The sequence below is a fragment of the Vanessa tameamea genome, chromosome 16 (assembly GCF_037043105.1).
Source record: "Vanessa tameamea isolate UH-Manoa-2023 chromosome 16, ilVanTame1 primary haplotype, whole genome shotgun sequence".
NCBI classification, from domain to species: domain Eukaryota; kingdom Metazoa; phylum Arthropoda; class Insecta; order Lepidoptera; family Nymphalidae; genus Vanessa; species Vanessa tameamea.
In genome coordinates, this window is record NC_087324.1 from 3,769,415 (window position 1) to 3,794,612 (window position 25,198).

Sequence of the window (25,198 nt, forward strand, 5' to 3'; positions counted from 1 at the left end):
TGTTTATTGAAATATATTCGATTTTACCTAGTGTAATATTTTAATCTTATTGATATGCTAATAATAATAAATTAGATTTAAATAAAACCTCAGCTACCCTTGCACAGAATTCGGTTTGACACGAAAATCTATCACCAGTGCCGCGGTGCATTATAATTTTAAGATATTATTAATTGTAATAACAATATGAGTTTCAATTTTCATCCAAATCCGCTCAGCCGTCTTGAGTGATGACAAACATCCAATCCAAACTTACACATTTATAATATTTGTAGGATTTAAGTAATAATAGTTTTTTTGCAAATTTCGTTGCTACTAACATTAAATCTAGATTACTACGTATTTGTGTGACATCCTCTGCTAGACGAATCTTCCTGCCCTTTTAACGAACCGGCTTGGAGCTAATTCCGCTATGCTGCTTGAGCCTTCAATGCAGGTTGATATTTCTACTAAAGTTAATAATCTTTATTCAATATACAAGCATTACATTTGCTTATTGATTTACTTTACTTTATACTTTATTGTACACTACAAATCGAAAATAAATAAATAAATCATGTATACAGCCTAAATAAAATAAGCATACAATTTTAGCGACCTCATTGCTACATAGCCATCTCTTCCAGGTGATAGCTCATAGATGGGTGGTGTTGTAAAAATAAATAAAATATAATTTATAACTAAAACTAATAAATAAATGTAAATATAGAATACACATATTATATATCGATAAATTAATTATATTATCAATACATATAAATTGATTGTTAATAATCTATCACTGGCTCGGAAATAAACAACTAGGATTTGAGAAGAAGAGACAAAATAAATTCAGCGGATTGTTGTTATGTTATTTTTTTATAATAATAGCTTTTATGCAATAATAAAAAATATTAATATTAATTATACTCAAATATTGTCAATATATTTTATTGTGACTTTTATTTAATACATAATATATAACGCAAGGGTGACCCAAGACAACTCTCGTTTTTTTTGTCTTTACTTGGATTGATTGGAATAGAATTTCGTTATTATAATTTAAGTAAGGATTACGGCGCAGCCAAAACTGCTTGCATAAGCAAGATAAATATCAAGTGAATATTATAAGTAGTGCAATTTAATGCTATAATATAAAACGCTTCGTGTTTATAATTGATTAAACATATGTAATTTAAGATTAAGCCTTGACCCGCGTTATACCGACGTTTTCGATAATTACGTATTATAAAGATTTGATAGTAATCGTTGACTTCTTGCATTGTTGGTTCGTTTAATTTTATACGTAACTAGTTTATCTTAATTGTATGTTTTCAATGAATATTTACAATCGTGTTAATATCGCGATTAATTCTTATGTAATACAAAACCAGGTTATGTTTGTGGTTATGATATTTCAGTAAAATATTTCGGACGAAAGTGAATTGCGTAATTGAATCGAAATCAAAATATTATTCAAATTTAGAAGAAACAGAAGGAAGTTCGAATCGTCAGCGGTACGGAAAAGTAAATTCATGAGCGGTAAAACTATTTAGCACTGTTTGAAATTACTGAATGTATTAGAATGAAACTCGAAATTATGATATTTTATATCCCTGAGAAATTACAATTTAAATTAACGGTTATTTTATACATTGACAAATGTCGCCATTTTCTTAATTTTGTTTAGAAATAGAGAGAGATTAATTATGTCTATGAAGTTACATTTAGTGTGTATGTGTACCTTTAAAATTTTAATTACTTTATTTACCTCGTTGGAAATATACGACTGACTTATTAATAAAAAATATTTACTTTCACTCCATAAAAGAACTCTTAAACGAAAACAATAACTTTTTAGGCCTCCAAAGATTGTAGGTCAACAGCTCAGATCAAAAACGCCATTAATTTCCTAATATTGAGTTAAAAAAAAAACAGTAGTATGCTGCTCTGATTACCTGGTTTGTCTGTGGCGCAATGATTTGTTACATTTCTAATGTATTATTACTGATGACAGAATGATTGAAATCGCACGCATTCACCGGATATAAGACGTTTTATTGCCTATTATGTTAAAACGGCGTGAAATTTATAAAACTTTACTGTAGTACAAAAACCATCACAACCAATTTTACGCCCTCGAGGGATAATTAAAAAAAAAATGTCTATGTTTTTCCCGCGACTCAACCTATCTTCATACTAAATTTAATCTTAAGTAGGTTTCGAGGCTTTCGCATTTCAAAGTCAAAGTCAAAAATCTTTATTCAATATAGAAGTGTTTACACTTGCTTATTGATTGTCAAAAATCTACCACCGGTTCGGAATTTAGCACCTCGGACCTGAGAAGAACCGGCGAAAGAAACTCAGCGGGATATATTTTTTTTTAACCATTTATAATATTAGTATAGATATTACCTACGACAGATTATATTACATCTGTATATCTTATATAACAACAGTTACGAATCTGGTTCTGAATTTGTTGAAAGATAAAATTCATTAATAGTAAATTAAATGTCTTCATGTTTATTGCTATTGAAGTTAAGTGTTATATCATAATTGAACTGCACTGCAGAATAACAGCTGCATAAGCGTTCGGAGCCACCTGTACTTGGCACTTTAACTAGGTAATTAAGAAAGTCTCAAGGGGTACGGTCTTGACGTCGAACCGTTTCAGAATACTGCAATAGGCAATACAAATCATAGCAAGCTAACGTAATAGTGTCTTCACTCGGAATTTAGTAGGTTGAATGAATAGATAAAAGGTTAATTTAATGTTTTATCTCCAACAAATTATATGTGTAAAAATAATTTTGGTATTAATAGGCTTCCATTAGAGCGATTATCGTGAAAATTAGCCGGTATATATATTTTTTTACATTTTTTTTAATATAGGTGGACGAGGAAATGGGCCATCTGATGGTAAGTCGTCACCTCATCCACCGATCTTGGGATGTGATTATGCCCCTTGTGCCTGTAGTTACGTTGGCTCACTCATCCTTCCAACAGGAACGCAACAATCTGTTTGATGTTAGAATATGTGATAAGTGCGTGGTATCTACTTAGATGGGTTTGACTGTTGCTCTTTCGCGGTCAAGCCATCTGAACCGATTTTGATGAAATTTCTTATTAAGCAAGCTTGAACTCCAAAGACATGAATTACTTTTCTTAGGTTCGTCAGAGCGAAGCGAGCGAAGTCACTGGCGACAACTAATAATTCATAAAGTATTTCAAACATGGCATGCGCAGGGAAATAGGGGGACGAAGTTCAATGATAACTTTGTAACTACGAATAAGTGCATGTCGTTTCAAAATATATTAACATTTTATCTATTACATAATTAATTCTTAACCTTGTATAAATCTAGGAGTATTATTAACTGCTACAGTGGCATGTTATTGTACCAAGAAATATACGCTATGTTTTGGAAAGACTTCGGTTTGATGTGTTGTATATATGTCTCTTGGGTTACTAACGACAGTGTAATTGTTATTTACGAAACCCCGGTCATATTTAAACACAATTTTCTATATTTTTATTATTGATTTATAATTCGATGAAAGCGACCAAGCGATATTAAAATAAGCGCCCCCCTAAAAAACATGTACGTACAAGTAAAGTCGTGACGATGCAAATCAGCTGTACATTTATTACGTAAGAACAAACTTTAAACTCAACCGCAACACAAGAACGTGGAGTGCCAGAAAGTTATATCCGTCAATCCTTATAAAGAAAAACATCGTAAGCATTTGTTGGATTAAAATCTACCTCGTGAAACTCACATTGGAATAGTGTTGTGGAAATACGTCCAAATCTCCTCACTAAAAGATAAAACTTTGCAACATTACAGGCTGCAATACTTTTCAATTTATAATAATGTACATATAATAATAATTATTAGAAATATAATTGAAATAGCGACTGTATTTGATTGATAGTTAAAGATAACTTAATTATTAAAAACAGTATTTTTTTTAAACAATATGGAGTACCATAATTTGCGTTCTAATATATCGTGGCGTTTCGTTTTACGTACGATACGAGTTCGTTAATAAAACGTCTTTATAGAATTATTTTGCAAGCTTATTTCACGACGGTTCGGTTTTGCGTTTGATGATTTCTATCAGGCGATGGGGAAAATATAAATTCGGTATCGTATTGGAAATTCGATAACACATGTTACTAAACACGCAATAAACGTTAGAATTCTGTGATATTTCACATAGTAGATTGCAATTGAGTTACGAAATTTCTTATAAAACAAAGCGTGGGATTTTGTGTCTCCTTCCTTAAGAGGTTTTTATCGATACTGACCGTGAATTGCCTGTAATTTAATCGTATGAACATACGATATAGTTCTATGAATATCTCTTGAAATTTATTTGGTTTTAAGCGTAGATAATTTTATAGGTATTTTGGGCATAATTTATCGTTATGCCAATCGATAACGCCTTTAATTATTTTATAAAAAAGTAATGCTCAGTTCGTAAACGCTGTACAATGCTCACTGTAACAATAAAAATCACTCTTATTAAAAAAAGGACTTCGGACCTTTTTCAATCAAGCTTTTTCTTCAAATTTATTCAAAGTGATTATTTATCCAATAAATAAAATACAATAATAATCACGATAAATTTGCAAGTATTTTAAAAACCCACGACTTTAAGAATTGAATACCGTACCCATTAGTCCATTGCTGAAATTGTTATATTCAATTTATTGTATACAACAACAACAACGGTAAAATATGTTAAGGAATAAATATATTGAAATTGACTTGTATTATTGATGTTCATTGTACACATTGTTGAAGAAACTTATATAAATAAACAGACATACCGATTACCAACAATTCAATTGCATAACAGCCGCCTCCATACAGAACATAATTGAATTTGGAACGAATGTTGCGTTGACAATGCTATAAATTAAGTTTTATTGTAGGTAGTGATTATAGTTTAAGGCATTGGCTAGAAAAAATATATAATGGATAATTTAAATTACTTTATGAATTAAATTCAATAATAGATAAAAAATATATGTCGCTTGCGTTAATATTATTATTAAGAATCTCGCATTAGAAAGAGAAGAAAAGTTCGCCCGGAGGGGGTTTAACTCTTAGACCACAAGCTCGGTTCATACCAAATTTCGTCAACTTCGGGTCAAAGATTTGGCAGTGATAGACCACCAGATAGATTTATACCAGATAGACAGAGTTTCTTTCGCTTTTATAATATTACGACAGATGTAGTAAACTATTTTAAACCAATCAGATAGCGTGCACTAAGTTACATTATTATCTAAGCTCGCGAGATTTTAAACGATTAAATATCAAATAAAACTGACACATCTTTTCGTATCTATAATGTGACTAAGATAAAACATTTTACTTGTTTCCGTTCGTGATAAAATGATACTGGAGAAATCTTCAATACTTTTACGTTTTGTATTGAATAAAAATTTTATTGTTCTATAAATAAAATGTTTTATAGATTTTATAAATACGAACGCAAAAATAACTTGTAAATATTTTTTATGTGATCCTGTAAAGATTGTAATTTTATCGTTTCTGATTGCGTGTTTTTTTGGGATTGTATTGACATCGCGTGACGTAGTACATACTGTGTGTTTGAATAAAAAACATTGGAAATTCTTTGGTATTGCTCGAAACGAGATGACCTAGTAGTTCCAACACGGTGTCTTATCGAAACTGCGAGTTTCGAACAGGAATTACTAAATTTTCATGTGTTTATATTTATCTCGTGCTCGGTGGTAAAAATAGAATTTATTTTCATTGAGATTCGTTATGGTCAATTGACCGTAACTTGTAGTGCGCAAATTCTAAGTACCGAACCGCGTCTAGTGGTGTACATATGTACGTATAAGTCAATGTCTATTTTTGCCAAAATATGAAGAAAAATGAGGGATTCACACAAACATGTAGCAATATTTATATAAATTAAAGCAAAATTTATAATTAAAACATTATGACATTGAAATTAAATTCAAAAATAATATATTGTGAAAACCTGAGCGTATAGGATGCAATTCTACCCGCAGTGGTGCAGAGAGGTGACATACACCCCAGACCTCCTAAACGGAAATAGAGCTACAGCGAACCAGAGCGTACTTTATGACATTTTATCAGATACATTCGTGTACAATCTACAAAATATTAAACCTAATTTGACATTGTTTCTATTATTTCACACATACGTTACATATAATGGCGCGTTACGTGTATTAAAATACTAACGGATATTTATAGCTACTTGACTTTTATACCAGCTTACATCATATTATGGAGAGTTCAAGTATTGTTAGAACTTCCTCGTAATAGATAAAGTGGCAGAAAAAAAACTATACCATTTAAAAAATGTTTTAAACATCAAATTGATTTCGTCTGATACATAAGTAAAGTAATTAGTAATATATTAATGCATATCGATCAAATTAAAACCATTAAAGAATGTATACTGACAAAGAAATCTGCCCTCTTCTAGAAATTTGTGTCACAACGAGCAATAGGTGTATGGTCTATACGACTATTTGCCATGATCGGGCGTCGACCACGACACCTTTATTTAGCACAACCGCCAATGCAAATAGCACTGGTTGTCACTAACTTAAAACAAATAGAATCATATTTCTGAATTCACTATAATATAACTTACCTAACGTATAAAGTAAAAAGTAAATACACACGATTATATAAGATAAAAACTATTTTTTATCACGACCAATGTATCCGAATATTGGTAAAATTTGCGCTAACGTCCGACGTCGGAAGATGGGTATACCGTAAAACGGCGTTTCTTATGAGATATTTGAATACTTGAATATCATTTTGTTTGTTTTTAATCCAAGAAAGACTTGACATTTCTTAATATGGATACGTTGGCTTTATTAACCCAAGCCTTCTATTCTATAGACGTCACAAATGTCAAAGGTTCTAACATAAAACGTATTCTTTGTGTTTGAACACAGGAACATAGAATTCATAAAAGCTTTTAATAAAACATATAATACACATCAGACATTTTTATGTTTGACATCTATTGGTTGGGTGTTAGACCGATTCGTATGCCGTCACGGCAAATATGACTTGTTGTTCTTATCACGTCATTCTCCCCTCCAACGGAGCTCTCTACAACCTTGAACTTCTAAGTTTTTATACATTCAAATCCATATTGATTGATTTTATTTCATTAAATTATGATGTTTCGCATCTGCGAATCGTCAGATGTTAGGTAATATATTAAAAACATTTACCTAATCCTCACAAACAACAAAGTACAAAAATTAAAATAAACTGTAATTATTTCACTGCTTTGCTCAGACCTCCTTCCTTTTGCGGAGAATATTTGAACTTTATTCGATTTTTTTATTCAATGTTTTCCTCGCGACCACGAGCACATTATAAATATACATTAAGTCACTTTTAAAAGTAACTGCTATGCCTCGAACTATAGTAATAGTATTTCTCAATAAATGTTATAGGCCTAAATCATTTATTTAAATTAATGATTATTATTCGCTAATCAATAAAAAACTATTTAAAGTTTAGTACGTACGTAAAATTTTAATTATTATAATTTTAACTTAAACGAATAGATAACTACAAAGGATAGTCACCATTAAGACAAAATCATAAAGTATAAATTCGAATACCACTGGTACACACTGAACTTTGTATAACAAAATGGAAAAAAGGCTTGCGATTGCGCAGAACCTCTAATAGATTTCGTTGTGAAATGAGAGCAAACGTGTTTAGGTAAGGTTGGGCTCAAGTTAGTCTGCGGCTTTTACGTGTTGGCAATTTATATCGCGATTGGAATATGAAAATGTTTATGGGAAAGGAAAGCGAGTGGCCTTATATAGTTACCCAGTTACATTTTTATCTTATTTTATTTTCAATAGGACAACCAAAAGTGGATACAATCTCACATCAAAATAAAGAAAATACATTTCAAAATTATCTTGAAAAATGTTCTACTATTTACAGGTAGTCTCACCATGCACTATCATATTACACAATATGTATTAAAAATATAAATTAAACATAGTCAATGATTAGAAACAAGAATAATAATACATTTTTTAACTATTATATAATAAATAATAATTAATAAAACCAATAAGACTAATATATATACATATAAGGCTTATTTACATCATATAGTGACATAATTGTATTTACAAGTATATATGCGTTTTTATAACAATTTATAGTTTAGATATTTTTTTGGATTTTTTTTTCTTTCTAATCTCTCTAAACGAAACCGCTAAAACGATTAGGGCGCTTTAATGTTTTAGAGATATGCACGTTACTAATGATAAATATCGATGTTTATATACTATTTGATAAAATAGTATTTAAGATAATAGTTCAATAAACAGCACACAACAATTGCACGTGCAAAAAAACTAAATTAATTTATTTTGGTGTTTAAAAATCGTCTAATAATGTTCTTATCTCTTTTGCAGGTAATAAAATAAATTCGAAAACGTGATTCCAACGAGGTATATAAGCCGAGAAAAACTTCAAATGTAGGTGTATACTATATATATTATATGGCTATTTCTATTCATATTAAATATATGTATTTAAATAGATTGACAAAAAAAAGACCCGCTGAGTTTCTTTCGCCGGTTCTCCTCAGTTCAGGGTTTTTCCTTTTCCGAACCGTTGGTAGTATTTAATTTGACTATCAATAAGTAAGTGTAATGCTTCTATATTGAATAAAGGGATTTGAGTTCGAGTTTTGAGTTATCATATAATCTATATATATAACATTGGCTGGCTACACCAGAACATAATTCGCTAACATTTATTAAAAAAGAATTTTGTGAAAATTTTATACCAATGGCGAGTTTCGTCCGCTCAAACTAAAAACTATACAGACTTAATTCGATATGCCAATTGAAGCTGTTTTTATGTTTAGCGAATACAAATGAATATATTCATTTACATTTTCAGAATGTAACAAACATCTTGTCTTTCAAATGGATTTTTTCTTTTCGTAAACGAATTTGCATTTTTTTTTAAATACGTAGCCGGAGATCATTTACCATCAGGTGGCCCATATGCCCTATGGGCCCCATGGGTAGAATATATGATGTGTGGGTGGTACCTACCCATTGCTACGTGTAGTAACTATTTTGAGATAAATCTGCATTATACTAAAACAGGTTGTCGGTCGTTTTGCTATAATAAAATGCAACAGGAACAGACGTGCGCGAACAATAATTGACTATTGTTTGCTGTTTAACCTACTTGTGAAACGGAGCGTATTGTACACATCTCTTGAACATCACAGCTTGTATGCTAATAGAGAATTAGATTAATTATATGTTGCATGTTTTTTAGATTCGTAGTCAGTCAGTTAGCGCAGTGGTCAATTTACTGGTACGTTGGTGTCACGAATTCAATTTTCTATCGCGACTGATGTTTGTTTTTGAGGTTATACTTCTTTTCGCTTTTAGGTTATATTTTTTTCATGAGTCAAAATAAGTATAAATTCAATGACTGAATGAATATTCCACCACGCTGCTCCAATGCCGGTTGTTGGAATACACGTGTGCCAGAATTTCGTTGAAATTAGAAACATGCCGGTTTCCTCACGATGTTTTCCTTCAGCTTAAGCATTATAAACACAAATTAAGTAAATGAAAATTCAGTGGTGCTTGCCTGGGTTTGAACAAGAAATCTTCGGTTAAGATGCACGCGTTCTAACCACTGGGCCATCTCGGCTCCTGCCTTAACTTAATACATTATTTCATTAATATTGCTTTGTCATTTGGACTTAGTCTGTTTGTTAAATAATTAATTGGTCGAAAAGAGAAATCTTCTAGGACACAGTGTATTTCTAAGTCCAGTCGTAAGCTTTTACTTTTAAGTGATAAATAATCAAGTTACAATCTCATTTCTTGGGATTAATAGGATTAACACAGGCCGACGTTTTTATGGGACAAAGGCCGTAATGATATATGAAAACCATTTTAAGAAAAGCCATTAGTGTCATTTTTTTAAATATAATTTTGCCTTTATTATGGTTAAGGATTCATTAAAATATATATTAAAGTAAATATTTTTATATAGTTATCAAATTTAAAACGTAGATATTTTAAAAGTAAAGTATTGTTTGTTCTTCTGGTTTTTTTTGTTGGCTGGAGGCTCACCTGATGGAATGTGACTACCGCTCATTGACATCAACAACTAAAAGCTTGCAGATGCTTTGCTGGCCATTAAGAAATTCTGAAATAAATAGATTCACTTATGAACTACTGATTCGATTGACATGTATTTATATAAATTTATATAAAATGAATTTATATCAAAAAAGGTATGGTCTATTTAGTATATTTATGTGGTGTATATATTTTGAAATATAACTTATTATGTCAACGTTATCTCAAAGAAACGTTTTTCAAGCAAACGCTGCGAAGACAGTATCAGATACAAAAATAGAACATTAATAATAAATCTCCAAAATTATTTTAGGAAATTCCATGACCTTTCATAATCATTATAAAACAACATATTAATTCCTACGACATATTAAATATGATGTCAATTTTATCAAACGACACTTAAAATAAAATTTTACACTGTAATTTTTAATAATAGATTTATATATATTACAAAAACATAAACGCACGAGCAAAATGAAACGGAACGTAACGTATTAAGCGAGTAGTTCATTCGGTTTCAGATTAAAAGGGCCTTATTTATAAGCATTGTTTAACAAGTATATAGTTATATACAGATCTGTGTCACTGTTATCATTAAATTGACAAACGAAAGGAGACACAGCTTAAAAAAAATAAGCAACTGTAGCACATCTCATTGTGTCTATAGCTACGCTGGTTCCCTCTACCTTCAAATGAGAACATAGCATTGCTGTTGAGCTTTGGAATATGTGATGAGTAGGTAACCATACGGGCCTGCATTAAGACCGACCACCAAGTGATACTATACAACGTTCATATACTCGTATTTGTATTGCGTAATGTAATCATTTTACACAATTTCAAAATAAATATTGTAGTTATTTCGCTGCTATTAGTAAAAGTGACGGACGGTTGTAAAGTGTGAGCTTCCGTTACGTTATGTACACCCTATTCCATCCATAAGAGAAAAGGCAAATTTGACAGCAAATTGACGCGATATCATTGGTCGAGAGCTTGATTAATCTATGATATTCGACAAAACTGTTATCGGAATTTTGGAAGTAAAATTAAAGTATAAATAAGCAGTTAAATGTAATAGTGTTGTATTATAAATAAATGTATATTAATCATAAACTATTAGTAGTGTACAATACAGCTGATATTAGCATCATCATCATCATCCCTGCCCTTATCCCAATTTTACTTGGGGTTGCGCAGCATGTCTTCTTCTTCCATACTTCTCTGTCGGACGTCATCTCACTAGTAACATTCTTTCTAACCATATCGTCTTTCACACAATCCATCCATCGTTTCTTGGGTCGTCCCCTACCTCTATATCCATCCACATCCATTCTCAAAATCTTTCTCACAACAATTAAAAAATAGCTGATATTAGCAAATCACATGAAATACGTGAATCTAAGGTTTGTCTATCTTTATTCCTGCTTCCATTGGAATAGGCGATACCTGAGTAAATCGATAAATAATTAAACAGTAATTCTCGGCTCGAGTGGCTAAGGATCGATTTTCTAACTCGTTTTCAAAGTTATCTATCAATCAGTTGCGTCATTCGCAACAGATAATTAAGCGAAATTTTCAACGCTTCGTTATGCACTATCGAGTCAAACGCCGAGCGATTGAATGAATGAATTCCAGCATGAAGTTTTTATTTTAATTGCTTATTTCGGTAAAAAAAAATTTAACGGTTATGTAACTCTGTACCTTCTAGGATTCCGGTATCACTTAAATTTGTTTTATCGAATACTAGTTTATTCTCTCGGCTTTGTCCGTATGACATGAGAACTGAGAATTTTATTTTTAATCTATTATCGCAAAGTATTATCGATTCGTAATTTTACATATCAATCTTATTCACGTCCTTATGACGATTCGACATTGAATTCAATAGCGTACTTTGTTTGATTGAATAAAAATTAATTTTAAAACAAGTTAAATACATATGATAAATTTAAGCTTAATTTAACCTTCCCCTGTTTTCTCTTTCAAATATAATGTTGTAAACGATAAGACCGTCTACGTATGTTTTATATTTATAAAATTATTTAAGAACTGTTTTGTATGCGAAGTTGTCATATGTCACACCTAATACATATTTATATAAAACTGCTATAACAATGTCTAGGGTGCAGCTCGTGAGCCTTCAACACATAAACCCATACGCGAGAGTGTGTGTCATTCAATAACCTTTATCAAGTGAGTTTCCTTGCCGGTTCAACTGTATTAAAGAAACCTGAAAAATATATTTTACATTTACACTCAGAATAATAATAATAACTAGGACAATAGCTATTGCTATTATAATGAGGTGATCGCTTTTACAAAGCGATCTTCAATACGTGAAAAATTAAATGAATAAAATAAAACAATCATTAACATACGTAATCACCTCAATACCTACAGTCAATGAATACACACAAACGAAGATACAAACGCGCGCATAGAAGAACGCAATATTCTTTTCTAAAAATAGACTCCATCTCCGAGAGAAATTAAAACGTGCGGATTGTTACTTTTGAATCGTCATTTTACAAAATTGGAATTTAATTTACCCTCGCTTCAGAATACAGGTTCTACCGTGAACAACTAGCAAGAAATTCAATACTACAGCCTTTAAATTTCCCATTGCTGGGCTAGGGCCTCCCCTCCCTTTGAAGAGAAGGTTTGGAGCATATTCCACGACGCTGCTCCAATGCAGGTTAGATACACATGCGGCAGAATTTCGTTGATATTAGACACATGCAGGTTTCCTCACGATGCTTTACTTCTCTGCCGAGCACGAGATGAATTACAAACACAAATTAAGCACATGAAAATTCAGTGGTGCTTGTCTGGGTTTGAATTCGCAATCATCGGTTAAGATGCACGCGTTCTAACCATTGTGCCATCTCGGCTCAAATTCATTACTATAATTTACCTAATGACACGTAACCTAACATTAATGTTTAACTAAACTTTGACATTAAATATACTATAATTCACACAATACAAAATACAACTCTGGAATGTGTGATTCAGTCGCGGTTCCATTTGTCCCACAACTTGATCAAGTAATATAAACACTATTGTTACACGTATAGATTTCAAAATTCAATATCCAGTCGCGGAACATATGTTGGTAGGTCTTGACACAGTTTTAGATGAAAAGTATCATGTAATAGAAAAGCTGGACAAATAAGGCAGACGTCAACGCCCTAGTCGCGACCAGTCGAAGTCGCTCACGTTAATTAAGGTTAGACTTAGAGATTGTATTTGCAGTACAAGTTATGAGAATCAGTGATTAAACGCAAGAAAAAAATATTAAACAATTTGTTACTGGTAGAGTTCTGCTTTGGTGGATGGCGCCTAGTTATTTTACCGCGTTTCGGGTTGAATCGGGTTGGATGGAACGGTTATCGATGAAATATAAAATAAGAATGAGTTCATATTTGCTGTGCTTTTTTACCATATACATTTTGCGCCGCCAACATTGGGAACTGAGATGTTATCCCCTGTGCCTGTAGTTACACTGCCTCACTCACCGTTCAAACAGGTAGCTACCAGTATTACTGTTTGACGGTAGTAGAACTTAGCCGGGTTTGCACAAGCCCGTCTGTATAAACTAGCAACAACGTTATTCAATATGATTTTAGAATTATCCATTCCAATTTACTTATCTTTAAGACACATATTCGCGTCTGAAACGTGAAAAGTATATTATCTAAGCATCTAAAGAATTCATATAGCGTCCAAAGAAGTTTCCCTACAAATTACCTAGTCTTTTATTTAATTTACATTAGTCTCTGAACGACGTAGAAATACTTATGCAAGAAAATACGCTCCCCGTTCATCACTTCCGCCTCATAATACTTTTTATTCGCTTCCACCGGTCACGTTAACGGTTATTTGTCGTTGAGAGCTCAAACTAGCACGGGATACTGACTGCAGTCAGGGCATACATGACTAAACTGACAGTCAGGTTAATTAAGTCAGATTTAGTCATATCACTTATATAAATTATGTGTTTTGATCGTAACGATTTCGGTCAACGAGGTCGTTCTTAAGAGAGACTACGGTGCGGGGCATTTCTTAGCCCAAATTATCAAATGTATGAGCACTTTTTTCATTCGATGAGACGGCAAACCTAACACGATTGGAAAAAGTTCATACTTAGGACTATTAAAGTTCTCTTACGAATCTTTTACTTATAGACTCCGAGCTGCTAGAGAGAGATACTTGAAATAGGTCCGACATTGAATCCAGGATCTCGGTTTCTGCGGATAATAATATATTTTTTTCTGAAATTGGTAGGTGGACTGACAAATGGAAGACCTAATGGTAAGTGGTCACCACTGCCCAGGTGCCTATAAACATAGGTGCTGTAAGAATGTTTAATCATTCCTTACATATTCAATGTGCCATCAGCCTTGGGAACTAAGTTATTATATTCCTTGTGCTCACTCACTCACTCACTCATCTCTCAAACCGAAACATAACAATACAAAGTATTGTTTCGTGACGGTAGAATATATAATGAGTAGGTGATACCTACCCAGACATGCTTGCACAAAGCCCTACTACAAAGTTTTTAGATATACCTGGATATTAAAATTTAAAACACTTATATTGCACTAGCATTATATTTATTCGATTATTGAACCTTCATTATACAATCAATATTAGTAACTGGTTTAATGACATGAATACATGATTAACTAACGCCAGTTTAATGAGTGCTAAGAAGATTTATAATACAATAAATCAACTATGTGTCATAATGTAATATCATATTATGATTTGTTTAATCGATACGGCCCAGCGGTTACAGCACGTGAATTTAATCGAAGTTTTGTGGTTCATGTTCAAGTCCCAGCGAGTCTACACTATATGTATGAGTTTATGCGTTTCTCATTTATTTAGAAAAATATACCTGAATGTGTTACATTGAGTTGAAATCTGTCGCGTGTCCGCCGTACCAATGGGCGTAGCATTGGAGTTAGTGTTCGCGACAAGTTTCAAACTTCCTCTAAATTACTGAGGACAGACTTAACGGCTTATAAATCTAAATATATATTATAAGCTTTCACTAATATGAATTATGTGGCCAAGTCTATTCACCAAAACATTGTGAATGGGGATGTAAATATCAAGCCACTTTATTCTAGGTTTATTTAAGAACATAAAAAGTGCTATAGTCATGAATATGTACTATCGATATATTATTTAAATATTACCAAATTGAAATATAATAATATAACATTTCTCAAAACTAGACGTCAAGATACAAATTATGATAATCGAACAAGACACGCTTTATATCTTATTATTTGATCCGTTTATTTTAAAATAATAAGAAAACCTCACAATTACATAAAATAGCATAAAATAAAATACCAGACTTGTTTTCATTGTATTTCTTTAAATAAAATTAAATTGCAATCACGCGGTTCTGTACACAACGCTGTGTGACTTTCGTCTATTATATATCTTACTGTCAAGTAACATTAAGTAATTGTTGTTATGAAAACTTTTTACGAGTTAGTTTAAATTTAGAACAGTTATTTTAAAATTCAATGTTTAGAAATATGATACTGGTTTTAAATCTTATTGGTATTTTTTTTCGTTTAATTATAATGTACTAAAATACGAAACTATTGTATTTTTTTATTTTATTTGCAACTCGATCTTATTAATTTTAATATATAACTCGATGTTAAATTATTTTTATATAGATATAGTGTCGCCCTATAAAACGTAACAGCTACGCTCGACACTCGCCAAACGTTATAATATTTTATTAGTGTGCGTGTACTTAGTGGTTCGCATATGACACTGGCGAAATATTCTGTGCCTTTTTGGCACATATAAAAGCCGCAAGAAAAAAAAACTTAGTAGTAAACATTTGGCCACTATATTTTCGGACGCGTTCTCTGCTTTTACAGTCAGACTATCCATACATAAATAATAATCAAAGAACAATTAATTTGTCTAAATTCACGTAATCAAAATAAAAATGACATAATCATATGTGATGGTTTTATACGATCGTTAGTAGTGTGAGTTATGACGTTATAATAACAAAGCTTACAAAACAACGCAATTGCATTTCGATTTGCATAAATGAAATAAAATAACTCGTATCAAATATTTAACACTAAATTCTTGGTGTGTGAACGTCTCAGTCCAGTTGTGACGGTAATTAGAAACGTTGCGTCAGATTGTGTCAGATTGCGTTCGGATAACGTGACTAACATCATGCAGTAAGAATTATACGTATAACACATTCGGGGAAACAGTAAATATTGTTACCTTTTTACTGTGGGATTTGAAGAAAACTGTTTTATTATATAACTATTTAATTGTAGAAACCAAAATTTATAAATCTTACAATAAGTTTAGTTACTTAATTTAGTTACAGTTTTTGTACTAAAGATAATTAAAAAATAATATGCCATCTAGACTCAGCGTGGATCACTTGCGATAAAAGGAATGTTTGAAAATTCAATGCATTATAATTTATCTTATTAAATATTTATGTTTAATTATTTAGTACACCGTTCGCCAGGCCAGTGTAACTAAGTTTTTATAAAAAAATTAAAGTGGGTACATCACCAAATTTTCAGCTACATGTGGATATTGTTTATATCTAAGGGAACAGGCATGCCATCCTTGGAGTTGCACCAGCAGCTATCTGGACACACTCAACCAGGAAACGGCAGCCGTCCACACTTAATATTTAAAATCCATGTGGTGGGTAAAAAAAAAACCTCCTGCAATACGAAATATACAGGTTCAATAATCAAGTAAATAACCAAGAGATAATTAAAAAGATTAATTATGGAATAATTATTTAATTTCATAAAAGCCAATCCTCCGTTCAGTTCCGTTTCGAGAGCAAGAGCTCGAATTTAAATGGTAATGTCAATGATACTAATAAAAACGAGAGATGGCGAGGGCCGAGTGTCCGGTGTACTTAAACTAAAATTGAATTAAAAATCACTTACTAGCAATATAAGCTATATTGCAGAACATCATCATCATCATCTCCAGGACGAACAAATGGTTCACCTGACGATACGTAGTAATATCAACGTCCAAAGACATTGGCGCAGTAAAAAAAAAAATTACATCGCCAATTCGACACCAACATTGGGAATTAGGATGTTAATATGTCCCTTATGTCTGTAGTTACACTGGCTCACTCACCTTTTAAACCGCAACATAACAATCTAAGTACTGTTTGGCGGTAGAATTTTGATGAATACGTGATAACTACCTAGACCTAACAGCAAGTGAGTAAGGCCGCTTCTTGTACATTGGTATATTTTATTTATAGTTTTTATAATTCACAATGAAGAGTATTTGTTATTGTATTGTGTATAGAAAAGCACTATAATGGCCAAAATGATTGTTGATACATAAACTATGGTCATACAATTATTATTGCCTAGCTCTTTGCCAAGTGGCGTATCGTACGATAAGAAACTTCATTCCAAAAATAAGTAAAGCGTTAACAATTTAATGCACACGACGGAAACAAAAACTCATTGCTAGATATATTATGATTCACTCAAATATTACATTGTAGAAGCTTTCCCCTTAAATATGAGCTAGAAATGTAATTTAATTATTCTCAGTGCACTCCAGTTAACTAAATTTACATATACTTATCTACGTGTTACAAGTAAATGATAAATTATCGAAATACAGTTGTGTTTGGTGTAATAGGCGGTCTTATTGATAAAACAAAAATTTCTTTTAGATACTTTGTACATCGCAAAACGTATAGTTTAATATAAATAAAAATACTATTACTAATATTAATACGCCATGTAAGTTATATAGCACACAAATTTTCCATCATTAATTACATTTATTTTATTTTAATGTAAGTAAATATTTATGAAACTAGATAAAAATCATTAAAATAACAACAATCGATGTCACAATCGTTTTTAATGTTCTACTGTCATCTTGAAATAAACGAATCAATATTTTTACACAAAACATTAATTATTTTATTTTTATGTATAACGGAACGTAGCAGATAGTATTCTTAGGTTATTTTATCGTTGCGTTCAAAACCGCTGGTCCTCGAATGTTTTGAAATAAATATTTTAGTATCGATCCTTAAACCTACAATCAAATATACTTTAAGTTGCGGTCGTATATTGATATGATTTCTGCTGTTCGAAGTTCGAATTGTAAAAATGATTCATAAATCACTATCAAAATATTCTTATCTTTATTTCTTTGTCAATTTAAATCGTATCCGGAATCTAAATATTTTGTAAGAGTTGAACGTGAGAAAAACTGAATGTCGTAAAGCAGCGATACGTGATTATTATAATAAATTTTAACATTTGTACGTACGCGTTGCACGCGTTGATGTTAACCATTACGTTACTTTAAACGTAACGTTTTATGTACGTTTCATATCTAAACGTATTTGGAAATTCGTCACGCGTTTTAATTATTATGTTGCACTTTATGTTATGAGCGCGACGCCCGTGTTCCATTATTGTTCGAAATATAAATATTCAAATTTAAAAATCACAAATTTACAATGCTTCCAATTATGAAAATGAACTTTATCAACAACTAAGGAAGAATATATTTTTTTTTTTTTATTATATAGGTACACCAACGGCCAAAATGGTTATCTGATTGTAAGTGGTCACCAAACCGTACACCGCTAACGCACTACCAACCTTGGGAGCTAAGACGTTATGTACCTCGTGCCTGTACAATGTTGCACTAACCCTTCAAACAGTACCAGTCTATGTGTAATAGCCCTACAGTCAAATATAGTTCCAATAATAAGAATACTTTAGTATATAAAACTAGCAATTCCGGTTGCGGTCGCCTTTTGTAATGTTCACAAATCTGTATTAGTGCGTATCGTGCTCGGCGGTGAAGGAAAACATCGTAAGGTAACCTTCACGTATTGGATGAAAATCTGCCACATGTGTGTCCACTCTAATTGGACCAGCGTGATAGAATACGCTCCAAACTATCTTCTCAAAAAGGTTAGATTAGCTGTGGGATTGTAAGACTGTTACTTTTTTTTTTTTTTCTTGGCCTTGATCTTTAGATATGACGTCTACGGGTGAAGTGAACTTCGGATCAAGCGGGCCATTTGCTCATCTCCATTCTAAATGAGATAAGAAATATCACCTACTAGTGTTCACTATGTTGTGTCTGCCTCTCCGAACATTTTAGGTCGCGGTCGACTTGTAATTTAAGTTTTTTCAACGTCAGCCTTGTATTTAACGAGCCTCTATACAAAATTATACTGACGGCTTTCGAAATGTTATTCTGCACTTGTTACATACAAGTCTCGTGAGTATGATATAAATATAGTACCTCGCTGGCCTCTCGTGTTAAATCTCAACTGTTTTGTTTAACTTAAACTATAAATTAATGTTATTTGGAGAAATATCAAATCTTCTAAAACATAAATATTTAGTGTTTATTTTTTTAAATATATAAACTGGAACTTTTATCACACCTGATGGAAAGTGATGATACAGCCTAAGGTGGAGCGTGCTTGCCTAGAAGATGCTTAGAGACTTCAAGTAACCTATATTGTAGGTGGTGGGGAATACGGAGGTCGGGGGGATATTCCAGACATTAGCAGTGCGTATTAGAATGAGGTAGCAAATCGTTTCGTACGTCAAGTTTGTGTTGCGGGTAATTCTGGGTCGCATGATTTTTTAAAGGCCTCCGATCTTCTCGAAAAGGGTTAGAGCATTTTCAACGCTGCTTTGTCGATTGGTGGATATGACAATGTTTCATCTGACAGATTTCCTTAATACCGAACAGGAGACAATTTATAAAGACGAGAAAAGTTAAATATAATTTATTATTTATAGCATCTTTAAGGACACCTATACACCGATTCATTTCTGTATCGAGTTCGGTAAAAGTGTTTTTTTTTTAAATTTTGATAAGTCGCAGTACACATTCCAAATTTAAAGTTTACTTCCATTGCTCTGATAGAAGGTTTTTTTTAAATTTTATTTCCTTTGTGATTACTTTCGTTGATAATATAGCTATTTATATATAATAACATAGTGTAAGTAAAAAAATGCTTTAAAGGGAAAATATAAATAGAAACATAGTTCGCTGAATCATTTATAATATAAAGAATCAAGTCTATTTATTATCAACGTAATGCGATACTATAACTATTCTTAAATGTCACAATTCTATTTACCTTTAATATACTTGAAAAATGATCTGTCTGAGGTAGGGTTGCCATCCTTCCGGGTTTCCCCGGATTCGCTTATCCGTCCGTTTAAAGGCTTCCTGTGAGAGTTTGGGGTTTTGATGCAGTCCGGATTATAAAATACATATTTTAAGCATTTTACAAAAATAGTCCTATACGATTTTCAGTTTATTTTGTAAAATATAATTGAATGTTTTGGGTTTCTGCCAATAAATTGATTTTCCGAAAACTCGTCCTGAATTATGGATTTACAAATGGCAACCCTAGTCAGAATTTAAACATTTATTCGTACAATGATATCTTGCCTTTTTGTTTTACAATCTGAATTATTCTGTCAACTTGTGTCATTAATGTATTAGTTCGTACAGAGTTACTGTTTGTAAATAAAAATTGCAGTAATTTATTTCCCAATTTATTAATCCTATTCTATGACAGACTATCTTTATGCAAATTGTATTCGTATAGATCTAATATGACTACATGTGGTAACAGCCATACAAAACGTTTATCACAATTAAGGCATTGTTAAAAATATATTAATATATATATTTATATATTCTTCAATTCTCTTTTCACCTTCCATGGGATTGATACTTTTTTTATTATACATCATGTCAGGAACAGATATTGATGAAAATTATTTACAATCAACGAAAATGTATAAAAAATAACAGTTTCGTTAAAACAACATTTATTTTTATAATATTATATAAAATGAATTATATAAAGAATACGGTCTACACAAACACAAGGGAATGGTGAGCAGCGGAAGAGAGGGATGGGCGCCAATTCTGTTAACAAATTGTCACTTTATCGAAATCGAATCGTAACATAATCGTTCAGTCGTTTTCCTATTCTACACACAACACCACAACCATCGAGTTGCACTTCGGTCGAAGTTGGATCGGAACATCATCGGGATCGTGTCGTGTGATATATAAGTAGTCCTCAGTTACGATTAAGCTGTGGTTTATCTTTGTAAGGAATATTCTAAGTTGGATCAGAACAGAATTGAGAACGTATCATAACCGCTATGTAAAATTTTCCACCTGCACGCCATAAGAGAGCATCATACCGTCATCCTCACCCCCAAGCCGCGCCATTAGATTTTTCACATAACTGCAGTCTAAGGAGATAGTTCTGAAGACGTCTATTGAGAAAGGATAACTCTTAATTTATTCCGCCAGAGAAACAAATCTCTATAATAATTACAAGGAGACAAAACAGTAAAAATACCGAGTGTAATTTATCTTTGGTTCGACTGTAATTTATTGATAAAATATTGATTTATTACATGGCAGTTATTTATTTTGCTATTTAAATTTCTTGTATTGAAGAATTATTAGATTACATTTATTAAAATGTATTCCTTATGGTAAAGGCAATAAAGATCACATTTAAATTGATTTCTAACACTACATATGTACAAATTACTCAATCAAAATCACTTCCTACATATCCTGTGTATTGCAGGCGTGCGCGTGATCGTGTTATAGATCACACGAATAATTTACATCTTCAACTTGTATGGTGAACATTATGTATGCAAATTTAACCCTTAAGACAGGACCCCTAAGGCTAACGTTTATGGTCACTTTCCGTTCAAAGTTTAAATTGGAAAAGTGTATCTTTCTATAGTCTTTAAGTCGTAAGCAATAAGGTTGAATTTAAAATCAATTTTCTCGTATAAAGTATTACGGTGTTGCCTCCACGAGGTGATCGTTTATCTTCGCAAATAACTACAAGTGTAGAAATTTGCTGAGTTAGAAATAATAAATTCTTACGTCGGCGTGTATATTAAGTTAATGTTTTCACATCTCGTGCTTATAATGTGAGCAAAGCAGATATAATCTGTTGATAAAAGTATTTTATGGGAGGTTTTAACTAATTCTAACAAATTTCATTGCACATTCATTTTTAATCTGTACTAATAAATTTATTATTATTAATTATTTAAGCGTCAATATCGTAATTGTTTACGGGCCGCCTAGCTATATAAAACGTCGCAGGATTAATCTTGACCCTTTGGGTTATTGTCGTCCCCACTCCTAACACCAGCGATGAGCTTAAAAGTAGGGGTAAATATGATTAATAGTAATTCCTTAATTAATATCGGGCATTGCTACTAATCTTTTTTTTACACTGTTCATCGCAATTTCCCTCGCTTTAAATATAAATCGTGCCAAGCGTGACTTTTATGTTCCTGTGTAATATAAATTATCTTTATCGTCACTGTTGTCTATTGCAGGAAAAATGACTCTTAGAGCAGGAAGAGTTCTATATTCGACTTTTACTCTCCAACCATTATGTGTGCGTCACTTGACTGAAACGTCCTTTAACATTTGGCAAGACGCGTTCTCGGCTCAAAATTTCGTGTATCCCATTCTTTATCGGTTCTGCTGCCACAGATATAAATCAGAACCCACTCACAGCAATCCAAAATATCGTGTTCTTTCTTATTATAAATGTAAATAATATTATAATTTAGACTATAATCAAATAGTATTTATTTGATCTTTGTTCAGTACGTCCGGTGTGGATTGCTAATGTTACATAAAAAAGTAACTCATATTAAATATAAATGAATTTATTACAACAAAACAGCTTACGTAATCGTCCTAGTTTCATTCGAGCGTTAAGATTTATTTTTATCGCTTAAACCTACGCCGCCGTCAGTTTGTTTCCAGGTTTAGTATTTTACTGCTTAAATACCATATGAGAAATACTTTTTTTTTCTTGCATTTATTTAACATATTTACATGCAATGCAAATACGTTGATGCATTTGCTTTACTATAAATTTATTTTAGTTACATTGAACGGTTACTAGAAGTAAATTTTAGAAGTACAGTGGATACGATAGCTTAATACTCCTTACGACGTCTATAAGCGTTTGATGACCCAGAAAGTGCAGATATGATTGATTTTTCCGTTATTAATTTAATTGCTGTGATTTCGTCGCGTGCAACTCTGGTGTCTGATAAGAAAAACCGCAGTCTTCCCGTAAACACTTATATTTATAAATCTATATTATTTATTCTAATATTATTAATGCTGTCTGTCGGTCTGTTACGCTTTCACAGGTAAACTAAAGTACCGATTTTGATGGAATTTGGTGTGAAGCAAGCTGGAATCTTAAGGATGGACGTATACTTTTACTTCAACCATTCAAGGGATTTAAGTTCTTCAAATTAAAGTTAAAAATAAAACATCTGTCGTATATGTATGTCTATGTTGTCCATAAACAACATTAGTAAGATCGAAATAGTTTGCTAGTGTTAATTTTCGTTTAAGGGATCGATAGTATTGACTACAATAGTGATACTTCAATATCCATAGATCACGTAGACCGGAACCATAGCACAGACAACGCATTAACAGTCAACTTACAACAAGTGCTACTTTCTACAGACGTGCGCAAAACAAGGTAATGTATTGGCCTATTAGGCAATATTGACGAGCCGGGTTTAGAACATTACAGATACACAACAGACATACATCTAAAACAATAGTAAACATAGATTCCAAATAACAATATTATGATAACACTCCTGTATCGATTTATTTGTTTTTAAAGATATTTTTTTGGCGCCATGATTTTAATAGAAGGGCTTTCTGTAGGTCGTCTGCAGTTACTGATCGTTTATCAACTAATCTACCGCGATCCAGTAATACAAATCAGCTCGGGTAGCTCTTTTATTATTAATTACTGTGTTGTAACCAAATATCAACTTTATTACACAAATATAAATGTAGGTAAAACTAAGTCTTTGATTTTGAATGCATTAAATGTCATAATCTTTTAAATATACCTTATGACTTTTAATACTTTTGTTTGTATTACTTGTACCCCAAAAAAGAAATAAAAAGGATTGGGATATTTACTGGCTAATAATATATAAAAATATAGTTTACTAGCTGGTACCGCGGCTTCGCGTTCTAGGGTTCGGTCGTCAGGTGTTAGATATAAAAAAAAACCGAGAAAGAGCAACAGGCAGACTGAGTACCTTTACATTAATAATATTAGTATAGATTTCATTTCACTTCATTACAATTTAAAAACAGTATCGTTTATGTAAAACTTACATAAGAATACATGAAAGTCAATTTACTTCTAGGTATTCTATTAAACATTTTACGATCCATCCGAGTATTCTACGAGCACTTAAAACAAATTTATCGCGATTTTATATAGATAATGTTTCTAGTGAATTAATTAACAACATTGTTGCAAAAGTTAACGAGATACGTCCGTGACCGAGATAGAGACGAACCAATAAAAACTGCATCCGTCAATATCGAAGTCGTGATTTTCTCCATGTTTCGTGGTTTCCAGTAAAAATATGTACATACATTTATAACTATTAATACGTTTAGGTCATTTGTGTTTATGTCCTGTTGACTATTCGTGAATGTGTTTTTTTTTAGTAATATTTCGTTGGAAGCAATAAGGGTTGAATTTAAAGTTGCATACAAAAAAAAAAGAAAACCAAATTTTTATATGTGACTTTTTGTACAGAACCTTATTTTTCACAGGGTTTTGTCGTTAACTACACTTGGAAAAATAATTGAATTCAATTCTAAACATATCCATAATTTTAAATCAGTAAACTTATCGTTTCGTAATATATGTTTATATTATAAAACAAACTGTACGTTTACACTCGATCAAACACACCTGTTTACACTTTCAAAGGAACGATGCAAACAGTTCCATTGAGCCAAAACAACAAATATCTTGATCTTGAACGTCAATAGAGCCGAACCTCTCCTGTTATTATGTTAACGTTATGTTTGCAAGTATAGCTTGCTTTTATT

The 25,198-nt window shown here is 31.9% G+C and overlaps 1 protein-coding gene across 2 annotated transcripts in view; it reads left to right on the top strand.

The window, feature by feature from the left end:
• LOC113393926 (uncharacterized) overlaps nt 1-25,198 on the top strand; it is a 153,321-nt gene that overhangs the window by 62,674 nt on the left and 65,449 nt on the right. The window contains exon 3 of one of the 2 annotated variants that reach the window (XM_026631047.2): nt 23,720-23,807. The exons of the other annotated variant lie outside the window; for it this stretch is intronic. The gene's annotated coding sequence lies outside the window, so the exon portion shown is untranslated. The remainder of the gene's footprint in view (nt 1-23,719; nt 23,808-25,198) is intronic. 2 annotated transcript variants of the gene reach the window in all.